Here is a 15026-nt window from a genome sequence, read left to right as displayed (position 1 = left end):
GTGTGGTTTGAAGTGTTCCAAAGTTCCCTCTTTTGAAAATGTAAAATGACAACAATGTGAATGGACTTTCTTAATATTGCATGGACATTAGGTACTTTTTGATACTTTTATGACAAATAGATTAATGTCATCGGGTTTTCGAGGTTGGGGGATAAAACACGGACTCAAAGTAGTGCTGAACATTAGCATTTGAATGTGAATGTGCCTTGGGTTTTCAGAAAGAACCACTGTTGATGGCTCTGTAAATGACTCAGTTACTGAACATTTGAGCAGCAGCCTTTCTACTAGTAGTATTGATTTATGTATTAAGCTTGAATCAAGATAGAGAGGAACAAACTAACCATGCATCACTTTTTTTTTCTCCCAGAAAAAGGAAAACCTAAACATTTTGCTAAAGATGAGAATTATTCATGTGCTCCTGGGCTAGATTGGCACGACTGTTGATATTAATTGTTTTAAAGATTAGACCAAAGTTAAACCCATTTGTCTATTCCAAGCTTATATATTATCACCAACATTAGCATTACGTTACCGTTCTAAAATAAAGGACATGAACTTCTAGAAATATGTCATCTTTCAACTCCATTAGTCTGCGTGCGTTGGTAACTTTTGTCATAGAAATCATGATAAAATCATGATGGTCCTCATTTCATTATGAAGGAAACAGAGAAGGCCTGTTTAACAATATCCTTGCACCATGTAACTCTCCAAAACTTAAGTTCAGCTCTTATTTTGATACCAAATTATTCCAGTTTCTCCCCTAACAGTGCTCATGAAACATTATGAACTTATTTGCCTCCTGTTATTAAGATCAGTTACAAAATATGAGGAGGCTAACAGATCAGATTATTAGCATCTGAGATCCTGTATATTTGCTGTCTGTAAAAATTGTGCAGACAGATTTAGGCAGACCTAGAGATTTTGATAATGATTTCTGATGGGTTTCCAGGATTTCATTGGGGGCTATTGTGGGCAGATATTTGCATGTAGAATTTATAGATTGGCCTATATTGATACTTGTAAGGCTTTATTTGGGGACAGCTAACATAATATTGGAAAGACTAGAAAAGGGGGAGGAGAAGAAGAATCGAAGAAAAAGAAAGCGGTTAAAGATTATGGCAGGAGATAAGAAAAAAATGCGACGGCGAACCTTATGGAAAACAAACTACAAATTTTGTTTTATGGCATCTTGCCTTTGTTGTTTATAGAATAGAGGAGCAAAGTACTTATAAAGGACTTTTAGAAGTATTGCATCTCCGAAGTATCTCTCTAATCTCACTAAAGTAAGATCACAGTTTATCTTCCAAATGCACCTAGATCTAAAGAGATTAGTTGGACATGGTTTGGTTAGCAAGACATTCACCTAATATCCACTAAGAGTTTAATAGCTTTTCAAAAATCTTTCATATGACTCAACATTGAAAAGATCTTTTATGCATATTATAGAGATAGAGAGAGATTGACTACGCTACACTCGAGTAATGAGTCCCAAATCAGGTTACCTTATCTGCCATTTGATTGGCAGAAATCGGGAAGAAACCAAAGCTCTTGTTAGCCGTTAACTGCTACCGTTCCATAAAACAAAAAAAACCAAATAATTAATAGGATAGGACATGACCCGTTGATTGCATCTATGCCTATCCCTTGGTACAGTTTGCATGCTCTCTTTCGACCCTCTCCCTCTCTCTCACTCTCTTTGTTACAACAGTTGCCATGTTATTCGAAAAAAAAGGAAAAAAGAGATGCATTAATTAGTGGAATGGGATGTGCCATACACACCAATGCCTATTTCTTGAGACATGCCATGCCCACGCTCTCTCTCCTCATTCAGATAAACACTAACACCAAAATGATAAATATCTAGTTTGTGAGAATAAACACAAACATCGCAGAAATAAACAGAAAAAAATTTAGTGACCCTCGGTTAGGTGAGGATTGCCTCATAGTAAAGAACAACAAGGGAGGATAAACAGAAAGTTCGAAGAAGTAAATATTAAGTGTAGAAATAAACACTAACCTGCTGGGAGTAAACACCAATTCTGTAGAAATAAGCACCAAGGTGTCCATGATAAACCTCAATCTTCACAGGATAAATATCTAGTTTGCGGAAAAGGATATGGCTTGGACAAAAGAGAGAAGGGAGCGTGTCACATCCCATTCTATGAAGGATGAGTTCATACCTGAGAGGAGAAAAAAGGCATGTGTGCTATCCCATCTCATTAATAGTTTGCCTTTATTAATCTTTTTGGATGTAACGATGGAGGAGTTGTTGTTGACAGTTGGTTTATAGGCTTGAAGATCAGTGTTGATCTAGTGGTAGCAGAGGCGATCGAATCCAGGCTTTGGCAATACTCGAGTGTAGCCTAGCCTATATGTCCACTTGAGGCTTATAAGAATCCTACAATATCCATCTGCAACTTTGTTGCATCAATTGCTTTTACTTCGTGCAAATTTGCTTCTGTGTTTGTTACCTTTGATAATTACTTCATTTATGGTGGATAAGGTCCAATTGCCCTTCTTTAATGTGCATTTAGTTTTCTTAAAATTGACTGTTGTTTTAAACGAGCTGGGCGGTTGCCTAGGTGCCTACTTTAAGCAGGTGGAGCCCCTTGGTGCTCTGACTGGGCCTAGTCGGCCCAAGAAAGTAGCCCACCACGAGGCGGACGCCTGAATGTGCTCTTGCGGTTAAAGCACGTGCTCTAGGTGGGCACTTAGGTAGGGCATATAGTGGGTTCGGGTTAACGGGTCGAGTACCATGACTTACAAAACATGAACTCAATGTTTGTCGTACTGCCTCAAGTTGTCTGATTTTGAGAATACTAACCTGTATCGAATCGGAACTAACATGAAAATGCCATTCAAGTTGGTATAGGTCTCGAACCAATCTATACCGATCAATACCAAGCTCAACCATACCATATCGTCCAGAACTAAAATGAGTACCATACCATTCTAATACATACTATTCAATTTCCGACAATACTACGATAAAAAATGAGAAAAAAAAAAGCTTGGAAGCTATCTCGATACAGGGTGTGTAATACCGCACTAACATACCATGTCAAACTAGTAAGTTATTGGTACGAGACTCATACCATGATAGAGGACCTTGCTCAAACTATTTTCAACTTTATCCTTTTGCATTCCTCAATCCCTTTTGATTACTCTCCCGTTTCCACATCTCCTCCCATCAACAAAACCCTAGCTCATCTGGTGGCCTGGTCGGTGGTGGTCATCGGGTTGGCAGTGAGGGTGAGCAATGAGTAGCAAAAATGTTGGTGGAGCCTTGTGAAGAAGCTATTTGGGTGGAGGTGGTGGTGGAGCGGCAAACGGCAAAGGATGGTAAGTTTATTTTTTCTATTTTCTTCCTCTATTTTCCTTTTAATTTTCTTTTTCTTTTCTATTTTAAGGAGAGGACCTAAGGCTATCACCAGCAACAATGGTGGTGGTTATGTTGTTGCTGGTTGTTTCTGTAACACCACCATTGGTGATATAGTCTGCTGTTGCCGGTGGTTCCACAATACCATCGAGAATGGTGGTTTTGTTGCTGTCAGTGTTGCCTGCAACACCACTTATGGTGGTGGTGGTTTTGTTGCTCCCATTGGTGCAGCTGTGGTTGCACTTGCCTTGCATTTGAGCGCTAAGCATTCCTCTGGTCGCCTGCCTCATGCTTGTTTTAAAACATTAAAGTTGACCTAGAATCTTTTAGTTCTTCCTTATGATTGGATGGATTATTTGTAAACATAAACTTCATGAGGCTAAAAATATATTATAGACCATATCCAAAAGACCAATAATTCAATGTGTATTAGCACCTGACCTAGAGACGTGGATCATCCAAGGCACATTAGCATGGCATACTTTTATTTGAATTGTAGTTTAAATCTAAACTTCTCCTCAAGAGGATAGATGGGGCGATTCAGGTGATATCCAGTGTAAATCTAACTTTCTATTCACTCATGGAATTCGGGTCCTTGGGGGCGCAGGCATCACGGATCTCTCTTAACAATGGATGGACGACTATCTTTTGAGCATTGATTTAGGTATGGTCTCAATGGAAAAATGAAGCATCTAACAAGCATCTTTATAGACCCAGAACTATGAGATTGCCCCTTTCATTCCAGAGTTATGGATGGATCGTATAATTCAAGCTTCTTTTTTCATACTTTTCTTGAAGGTTTTGAGAAAGAATAATCAATAGGATTTCCTTGATTCTTCCTTCTCGAAAGGAATAATGTGAAATTCATTTGTCAATGTAAATTCTTTTTTTCTTTCGTAGGACCTGGAGATTGGATCTAGCTATAAGAAGAATGTTTGTTATAAATGACTCACTTCCTGGTCTTCGATTCTCTCAGTCACTACAAGTGCCCTTCTCCCTGATCAATCAAATGGGATATGTTTATTTGACAAATTGTGATGTAATAATTAGGGAAAATAGAATACAAACAAATTCATGCTGAATTTCATGCAATTGGCATAATCATACATTTTGTACTTTCAACTTAAGGGCCATAACTCTGTTGTGATTCATGGTTTTTAAGCCATTGGAAAACTTATGCATGCTATACCTGATAGTGTTAAATCAACTTCAAATTATTCATAGATTTTGGTGGAACTTTCTTTTGACTCCTATTACTATTGCCAATGATCTTTGGCTATAACTTTGCTCTTAGACTTTTGCATATTAGTTGTGGATTAGGATTAGGAGAATTCATAAAGAGTGTTCATTTTTTGTATCAAAATGATAATCAAAATTTGGAACCATTTGTCTTTTATCACTTGTCGATGCAAATTTTGTTCTACAAGAAAACTACAACAAAGCTGTTAAGATGTGATATTTTCATAAGGAGGAAGTTTTATTCTTCCCTGGTCATGTTATTCCATGCCTTTATACCATCCAATGAATTGAATGGGGAGCTTAAGGTCCACAATGCAGGGCGCAAGACCATGTATCAGTTCAAGGAGATGGGTATATTGTGCTTGTAATTTTAGAGTTTGGAGAAGATATTTAACTTTCCTATCGCTTGGCAGGGAGAGGGAGAGCTGCAGAGTTGCTTTGTAACCTTTTTCTTGTGTTTGAGAGTTCCTTGTTGCCATAACACTATTCTTGAAAATATTGTTTCATTAAAAAACTTGTTAGAACATGTGATGAAAAGATATATGATAAGATAAACAAGTGATAAAATTATTTTACTAATTCTTGTTTTTCTCCTTATGTTCAAATTGCATTCATTAGGATAAAATCCTGCACTTTCAGCAAGTCCAGTTGCAGGCCATACCTCTAGTTTTCTGTAATACAAATAAAATTGTTGTAATTTTGCAATTCATGCATGCTAAATATTGTCCTTATGATACTCAATCAATTTGTGCCAGCCCTTATTTCTCCCTACTAGGAGTCTTTGTTTCACAAGAAGTCACTTCGACTCATGAAGCCCATGGTCCTTCCTACCTTGCGAAAGACTTCCTTTGTTCTTGAATCATCCTCATCAAGGTTCCATCATGCCAAAATGTTGCAACTACAGATCTGTTCATCAAAAATCCTGCAATCAAAATCCATCTAACACATGATAGTTAAAGGATCTATGCATGTGCCAAAGCTACTCTACATGTTTGCTGACTGCTAAAGAAATTATCGACAATTATGATCCTAGATGTCAGGAGAATTTAAAGAAAGTTATGTGGTAGGTATTAATCAATCAATCCTAATGCTGATCATGGTTGATGGAGTTTGCAGTTTACTTTCTTCCCTTCATGGGTTTTGAGATTAAACCATTTTCTTGAAAGTTGGATTATAGATATGAATTTAAGATTGTCATTTATGTTTTTAACTTGATGTCATCTAGATTTTGGATTAATATCTTTTGTTATCTGCTCTTTAAATATTTTGGTAGTAGTAGATATGATTTAGGATTCATCTTTGAGTAAAATGCTGCACTTTTGAAGGCATAACTTGACATGCATGTGTCTTGATTAAGTCATGCAATATTAATTTGGTACTTTGGTTAGTTTATTTCTTGCGCTGTAATTGCTACTTTGTATCTATTTTAGTTGTAATCAATATATACTTGGGCATCAAGCAAGTCATCTGTTAGAGTGGTAAGAACATTCTGACATGGCGATCTTAAATAAAATTAGTACCATGAGCATGTACTCCATGTGGATATTTGATGATGTTTGTATATATAAACTGTACAATTTATTGAACAAGCTTCCACACAACTCCATACGATTATGAAGACTTAAATTAGTAGGAGTGACTTTAAACTTGAAATATTCAGTGCCTATTTGGGGTGATTTGATCCCCAAATAGATGTCTAGAGAGACTTGTTTCATCCTCTTTATGGTTGAAACTCTCTAGCGGCTGCAAAGGCCCTTCTAATGAATAAATGGATATGATTAATCTCCATCATCGCTTCTCTATGAGCAGAATTGACCATCATGAACTACAAAGGTCGCACTAGTGGGTAGATGGACCAGATCAGTCTACTGTCTCCTTTAATGAACTAAACCAATCATCTAGTGACTGTAAAGTCCTTCCTAATACGTACGTTGATCATATTGGCCTGTCTCATCTTTTTAATAGGCACCAACAATCATCTAACAGCTATAAAAGCCATGCTGATTGATAGATGGACTAGATTAAAATGTTTCATCTACCTAATCGAAGTAATAATCCAATAACGCTAAAGGTCAGACAGATATATGGAGCAGATTGAGTTATTTAATGGAAGAAATGATCTGACAATTCTAAGGGTCATGCTGCCAATATGGGCTGTGTGCCTGTACTTGGCATGCTGCCATGCTGCTTCATGCTAAGCACTGGAATGGCACAACATGGTACAATATGTGCTAATTCTGTGCCAGCATGTAAATACTTCAATGCTTGATTATAGATAGTCTGGCTGATGTTTGTCTTCATGGTGCAAATTTTAAATGAAAATGGATAGGGACATGGATTATATTGATATATGATCCATAATCTATTTTCTGACCTAGGGCTTTTTGTTGGTGTTTTACTGTAATTTTGAATTTATTTTGATTCAGATTTTTGAGTTCTCATGTTATTTGAGTTGTTATATGGCTTTTCACTTGGTCCTGGAGTGCTTTGTGAGTGTTTACAATAAATTGCTTGGAGTGGAAGCCCTGTTCTAAGGAAAAATTATTCCTAGTCTCTTAATTTGTTAGTAAATCAGGATATGTGTTTTTATCCTTATCTTTATTGTGTTTAGAGCCAGTTTTTGATCTTAATAAACATGTTATTGGATTGACTAATTTGAATCATAATATCTTCTTTGGCACGACTCTAATCTGATGATGAGTCTTTGGATTCTATTGTAATGAAGACTCCATCCTTAACCTCCCCAAAAGGCAAGAATATCTGATTGTTTGATCCCTTGGGTTATTTTTCCTTTTCTTTGGGAGTCTATTTTTTCTTGCTTTTGCAATTTACTGGGTTTGAGAGTTCATATTTGAGTGTCATATTGTGTAGGGATATTTTTCAAAGTCTTAATATAATGGTCATGATAAATACTGGATTGAACATTGAAGTTTGATAAAAAAAAATAAATTGAATTCTTAATATGGTGTAACTGCAGATACTGGAGGGTGACAATGTCTTTACTTCTGCTCTAACTAAAACCATAACTTTTATATCTGTATCACCTTTTTTTTAAGCGATAAATATAAAATTATGCTTTGTGAAGATCCTTGGTGGTCTGACTTCTTTTAGTGTTGTCAAATGTTTTTTAATCTCAATAATTTTGTCAAAACTGAATCTGTGGTTAATCATGCTGTTTCACTTGCTTGTAAGTTGTTTCTCAAGTGATGGCATCAGCTTTTCGAGTAAAAAGATAGTTATTTATAGTGCTGGTTAAAGCCGAAAAAGTCGGTCATCTTACATTTTCATTAAGTGTAAAGGGAAATGTAGAATGAGAACCTTAGACTTTCGGTGCTGGATTAGAATATGGGTACTATTGCAAATTCGGGGTTCCTGAAGGGAGATTCTCAGATGGATCTCTCAAATGTGAAACAGTATCAGTCAACAATGATGGTAAGTGAGTAAGTTTGTCATGTGGAACAAGAGAACCCAAGACATGTTTTTCCATGACACAGTATGGCGGCTGGTAGGCGCATCTCAAATTCTGGCGATGCATAATGTAGGTTTTGACATGGATCATCACCAACTATGTTGTAGCATGAAAATATGTTGCAACAAACAGAATGTCCTACTACATCTTTGCCTCACCTTGATCTGATGTCCAATTATAGCTCCATGTTGATTATATGAGTGCGACATTGTCCATGGTATCTGGCAAACAAACTGAGGATATGGCCTTGCAATGTATGACCTAGATCAAAAACTCCTACCATCAAAACATGGTTAGTTGAATCATTGGCAATGGTATGGATCATGTTTTCCAAGTGATATTGCTTTTCATGGCCATGATGACATATTCAGTTATCTGGTTTATTAAGTATAAAATTGAGCAAATTTTTTCAGTCCAAGTTGTGTGTTCTCAATTATATGGCCACCCTTTAATTTTAAGTACCATCCTGGGGAATTGCTGGACAAATTTTTACAGCTACTTGGATGAATTTCTCAACCAAATCTTCCAGGTAGTTTTATGTTGAAATCTTACTTGCAAATGCACCCTTTTTGGAAGCTCTCTCCCAACATCCACTTCTGCAATTGTTCCTTTCTCTAAATCTTTCTAAAAGTTGCTACCAGCTCTTGGACCCAAATACCTCCTACATGCTCTTGATTTGGATAATCCAGGTTTATTTGGTTATTCAAAATGTTTGATTTTCAATATTAGTTTAGTTTGCCTTTGTCTGTTACAACTGCATATAGTTTTCTCTTTCTTTTCCTTTTCTAGAGGACTGTACTCAGTGATTTTAATGCTAGAATTTTCAATTTTCATGAAAAAAGTTTATTTTCTTTGTTATCTATTAGTTGAGCAATGCCAACTTTTTGAATCCTGCATTCATTCTTTTGTTGGCTACATATTTATATCTTATTAACGATCTTAATCTTCTGAAAAGTGACCCAACTGTGTTTTTAACCAAGTTCTAGTGTGCCTTTGGCATGTTTGATCATCTGACAGAAATTTTCATATAGGTCACACTTTGCAAAACTTCTTTTAGGTTTTTGAACTTCTTTGATTTCCTAAGGAATCTCGAGTACCTCCTATTTATAGGCAATTGTTGGTGCATATATATACATGTATGCTTACATGGATATGGTCTGTGTTTCTGTGTGATTTTAGATTGAGAAATAGGTTTTTATGTATTTGAGCAGTAGACCACATATGAGGTTCCAACTGGTCAATATGCAAAAAGGGAGAAAATTGAAAGCATAAACTCTATAGAACTCGGTCAACAGATAGCATCAAAATATATAGATGTGTGTCCTGCATATACACATGCATGCCTACAAGCATTCTTGTATTAGCATATTTGTAATAGTAGAGCAAAAGGCAAAGGAAAATAATTATGAATTTTATCTCAGATATTATCTTTTATGGGCATCTGTGAATGTCCACTGAGCAGATAATCTGTCACCATCATGCCATTTGAAAAGGGTCAAAGAACTGTGCCCACCTACTTAGCGGTCTTTCTGTTGGTCCATAATGTATTAAGTGCCAGACATCAGCAGGCTGGACCATCTTACTAAATATGCAATTCATGCTGACCTGAGTATTGGCACCAATTCCTTGAAGATCTGCTCATCCAATTGCCAGCTTTAGATGTGTTCTTCTCTTATGTAGACCCATGGATGTTTATGGGATGGTCCGGCAGCCTCACTTTCATCTAGATTCCTCTCTCATCTCGGTCTGCAGACATGCAATCTTCCATTCCCAGATTTGAGTTCTTTTTTGTTCAAAGTCCCAGATTTAAATTCTCTAATAAATGGAAACTGTCAACCGACCTAGCCTAATCTTATTGGCATTGTTATAAGGGCATGATCATATGGTTATTGCACGAGCTATTATTACCTTCAATATGCATGCAAACCCTTAAATGCCATCATTTTATTTTTGTTTTACACCTAAGATTTGCTGGCTCATTTGGCAGTGCAGTTTTCACATTGCAATCCGTTAGAAAGAGTGTTGGCAGATGTTGCTTTCAAAAGTATTTTTGGATTTTCATGTTTAGGAAGCATGACTCTTCGGCTCTGCGTATGCTTTTATTTGATAATGAAATACCAATAGCAATGCCTAATTGGAATATTTATTTTCTCAGTGATTTTTGAAGCTAGAAAGTGCATGTGAAACCCCAAAAGGAATGTTCTTAAGCCTGTCTCTGAGAATGCTATTGACTAAATAAACAATTGTAAGCATGGTCATTTCTAGGGAAAAAGGGAATAGCATTTTATTTTAGTTGCAGAGGTGATGATCTAAAGAAAAGAATATTAGAGGTTTTGAATGGTAAACGGTTGCATGGTATTGTCCTTTTCCAACTGATCTTTCCTCTGGATGATGTGGCATTTAATGACTTTGGCAATGATTTCTAGATGATCCTTGAGAGCATGTTGTTGACAGGGAACGAGTGGTGTCGGCATGTTGGTGGATAAGCACATTCCTTTCTGTTCTGGTAGGCCAGACTGTGATGTTGTCGAGGATATTTTGATTAAACACTGGCAAAAATAATGATATTCAAGCAGTTACAATCAGTGGTTTTTTCCTCCTTCTCTTTAAACGAATTATAGGATATTGTGGAGATATTTTTGCTGCTGTTTCTAGCTATGCTGAGTCGAATTAGGTGATAGCTAAAAAATTATGGTCGTATGGGCCAGTTTCCAATCATTTGAACTATTTTTGGTCTAGTTTGATCAAATGACTATGTTCATGTTGGTCAAAATTATCTTGATTTCATTGGATTGGCAGGATTTTGTGGGATTTGATCCAAACCATTGATATTGAGGTTGATGCCTATTCGATCACAATCAGGCTGGTTTGGGTTGCAAGTTTCATTATGTTGAATGATATGCTTATCAGACCATGAGTGTTAAATCAGATAAGCATTTTTGCTGTCTGCAGTTTTGCAATGCATAAGAATGGGATTGAGGGAGATGTTTTGCTGGAACGCTAGCTGGACTGATGAGCATTTTGCTTTCTTGTTCTTTCTTGGTTAGTGGGGGTTACTCTTAGAGGCTGGACACAATCCCCTTGGCCTAGGCAGCTAGGCTGAAAGCCCTGCATTACATGTACATCACAAACACAATTAACATTACACCAGCAATGATAAGAAAAAAGATCCTGGAACAGCTTGACAAGTTTAAGAGCTCAGCCCTCTTGAGTAGAGGAGTAATCAAGCACTTGGGGTAAGCACAAATTGGTTTTTCATAGTGGATCTTTTGAGATAGTGATGATATTTCTTCTAACAAAGTTGTTGGGAAATTATAAGGCACATGCAAGTAACGTGCTCATCATACATTGCATGGCTGGATAAGCTGAAATCTGGTGAGTTTTGTTTGGACCGACTTACCCTAGTGCAGACATAGGAGCATAGTCGATTGGAATTTGGCAGTGATGGTAAAGCTATTTTCTGAAAAATAATGGAAACGATGTTGCCTGCTCCTCTTACATTATGCTGCAATCTTCTTGTATCTTTCACTGTAATGTTATAGGTACATACATATATGCAAATGTATTGATATTACGCACACATATACATGCATGCCTGCAACTACATATGTATGTGTGTATATATATGTGTAACTATATTTAAGTGGATCTCCACTTAAATTCAATCAAGTCTTGATTGATTTCATATTGATGATTTGAACTGTTGAATATTATCTACTAACTCTAAATTTTTTTATATGTATATATATAAGGATTCTTCCTATCTAGATTGGATTCGAGTTTCTAAGACTCAAATGCAATCACTAGAAGAAATATTAAAAGCTAATATCTAGATTGGATTCGAGTTTCTAAGACTCAAATGCAATCACTAGAAGGAATATTAAAAGCTAACTGAGCTCTCCATGTGCAGCAGCTGAGCCCTTTGTGAAGCATCCTTGATTCATCAGGACATTCCCAAATAAATTATGTAACGAGCACCCCCCCCCCCCCCCCCCCCCCCCCCCCCCCCCCCCTCTTTTGCCTGTCTTTCCCAGTGCTAGAGATTGAGTCGCAAACATGAAATAGTGACCATCTTCTGATGGTACGTATGGGCAGTAGAGCCAATTTGCTTCGCCAAAATCACTACCATTGCTGTATTTGGTCTGAAAATGATTACCAAAATTTTTGCACTTGAACGCACAATTCCACTGCCATCCTTATTACATGTTCATGACATTAATCCACCGCATTTTTGAGTTGCTCGATGTGCCTCTTTGATCTTCTCTCTTGATTAGATGACAACACTTTATTATAATTCTTAAATAAATTCCATGTCCCCTGTCAATAATAACATTGCCAGCTGCTGGACTGCATGGAAGATCATAGCGGCTCAGTAGATCTTTCCTTCTCTCATGAGTCGTCACAAATTTAAATTAATCATCTTAAGTGCTGAATGAAATTATTTATCATATATTGGTTTTGGGAAATTTTTACCTCTTTATTTGCCTGCTGAAAAACAATGTTTGCCTATAATATTTGCATTGTTCCAGTTGTTGTTACTCTACCATTAGCACTATCCCTCCTTTTGTGGCAATTCTAGTCATCTGGTTGCACTGAACACTGCAACCTAATTGGTGATCCTAGTGCCCATGATGAGAAAAGGACACCTGGGACCACTTACTTAAAGAGTGGTTTAAAACTCATCCTTAAAATTCTCATGTAGCACTTTGTTTTGAAGGTCCACTAATTTTTCCGAATGGAAAACCAGAAAAAGTGAAATGTGTGGAAAACTTGACATCATTGGTGATCTTACTGTCATTCCTCTTCCAGTTGGAGGAAAAAATTAAAAATCTCAAGTTTCAGCTTAATCTTGTTTCCTAGATGGAGATAATCTTAGGCTCAACAAGATTGTTTTCACCTATTTCAGCTTAATCTTGCTTCCCAGATGGAGGTAGTCTTAGGCTCAACAAGATTGTTTCACCTATTTCTACAAGAGCATGGTTTAGGAGTTTGAACAATTCAATTCAAACTGATTCATAGTGGCGGCCATAAATTGAACAAAATTTCATGTGTAACAGACTCCTCCAAAACCATTATATGAATCAGCTTGAATTAGTCAATTTAAGCATGAACCCATGCAAATCATCCAGTTCATACTCATTTAGCATCGAATCAACCTCTGCATGTATTCCTCCTTTTCTTTCCTAGTGCCCTCATATCACTAGATAGTTCTTTATTTTTTGTAGAATGACTAGTTTAAGGGGTCACTTTAGCCTTTCAGTTTTATCAAGAAAAAAAAGGAGAAAAATCTTATTCCCTAATAATTTAATGAAGTAAAAAATATTCCTCATAACTTTAATTAAAATGTTAAGCATCGAGAGCGTTGTGAAAGAAGCTAAGTTCGATAAATTGGATAAGGCTCCTAGGTCAAATGGATTCTCCACCGCCTTCTTCTAGACGTGTTGGGATGCTAAGTTTGATGCGTGGGCCGCCATCCGAAACTTCTTTCGAGAAGCTGGTTTTCTTAGATATTTTATAAAACTAGAGCATGTGAGTCTTCATTATAATAGACAGCGGTATCACCACATCCTTGTGGCGTTCGATTCGTCCAATTGTAAATTTGGTTCATCCAATTCATTAGATTAAGTCTAGCATGGTCTAACACAACTCAACAATGGGTAATGTTGTTCTCCAGCTAAAGCCATTTTATCATCGTCAGTCCATTTGTTGCGCTAGTCCTAGTCCTCTCATGTATCAATTGTTGCAATTACGTGTCCTACGGCCCCGTGCGTGTACCGTGGAATGAGCCCATGAATACACGTTAACAAAGATCATGTTCTTGTCACCAAACTGTTGCTATGTGAACTTCTCTCGACAATTTTTTGGATGGTCTGAAAAATCACGACGCATTTGATAAGTAGGAAAGCCCAGAGATTCCCAATGCAATTGTGAAAATATCACCAATATAATCGTCTCTAGTAGAGCATTACTTTCTGTTTCACTGATGATTTTCCCATCTTTCAGCACGAAGAAGAAAAATCCTCCTATGGTTTAGGCACTGTGCAATTGTGTAACGAATTCTGACTAAAAACTCCAGCGAAAAGTTACAAATTCATCATTTTATAAATGAGTTTAGAAAATACTTGACATTAGCTAGACGATTATCTTATTTATCAGGCAGATCGTTTGCATCAGGAGTCAATATATTAAACTGTAATTTATTTTTTTTACTGTCAACTCCCAACATGATCTCAATCTTTAGTGGATTAATTTAAGATTAACTATAAGGCCTGGCCTGGTCTATGGAACGGTCTAGCCAGAACCTGCTCCTTTCTGGCCCCAACTTAAAGCCCGAGTGAGGCCCAGAAGATCTGCTCCCGCCACCAGCAGCGCGGTGCCCTGCTCTTATCTGTAGAGGATGCGTTCATGGTGGGCCTGGTCCAGCCCTGTTCGGCCTGGGCTGGCCATTTGGGCCACTCAATGTGCGTCTGGCACATGAGTTGGAGGGAGGAAGACTCCCAATAGGAGGCTTGTTCCTTCCCGAGTCCGACGAGGAAAGGGGTGTTGGAGATTGTATAGAACTCTGGAAAAGCCTAGGATTTCCCCTATAAAAGTGCTTCCCTTCTCCCCTCTAACTATCTCACCCAAACCCTTGTCGCTGGCGAAATCCGTTAGATTTTCTTGATTTTCTGTTGAGTGTTTTCGACGAGCCACCACCGACTCAAAGTTGAAACGAGGTGATTAACCTAAATCCTTCTTTTATGAAGATTTCTGAGTCCCTCAGCCGTCGTCGATGGCCTGGGTATCTGCGCCAGTCTACGAATTTCAAAAGGAAGGGCCTTTCCCCTATTTTTCTTTTCTTTTTCTTCTTCCCGTTCGGCCGGCCACCACCTCCGAGGGCCCTTGCCATTGCTACCTCCGAGGGTAGCGGCTGTTGTTGCTGTTGCTGTTGCTGGAGAT

The 15026-nt window shown here is 37.4% G+C and overlaps 1 long non-coding RNA gene across 1 annotated transcript; it reads left to right on the top strand.

The window, feature by feature from the left end:
* The first annotated feature begins 3962 nt into the window (after positions 1–3962).
* Positions 3963–4498, top strand: LOC148702976 (uncharacterized). Its single transcript, XR_015967402.2, has 2 exons — positions 3963–4043; positions 4280–4498. It is a non-coding gene; the product is annotated as an uncharacterized LOC148702976 (long non-coding RNA).
* The last annotated feature ends 10528 nt before the right edge of the window (positions 4499–15026 follow it).

This window comes from Phoenix dactylifera, chromosome 7 (genome assembly GCF_051530095.1).
Source record: "Phoenix dactylifera cultivar Ajwa chromosome 7, Ajwa_hap1_PhDact_Kaust_v1.1, whole genome shotgun sequence".
NCBI classification, from domain to species: domain Eukaryota; kingdom Viridiplantae; phylum Streptophyta; class Magnoliopsida; order Arecales; family Arecaceae; genus Phoenix; species Phoenix dactylifera.
This window is presented reverse-complemented; position numbering and strand designations above follow the sequence as displayed.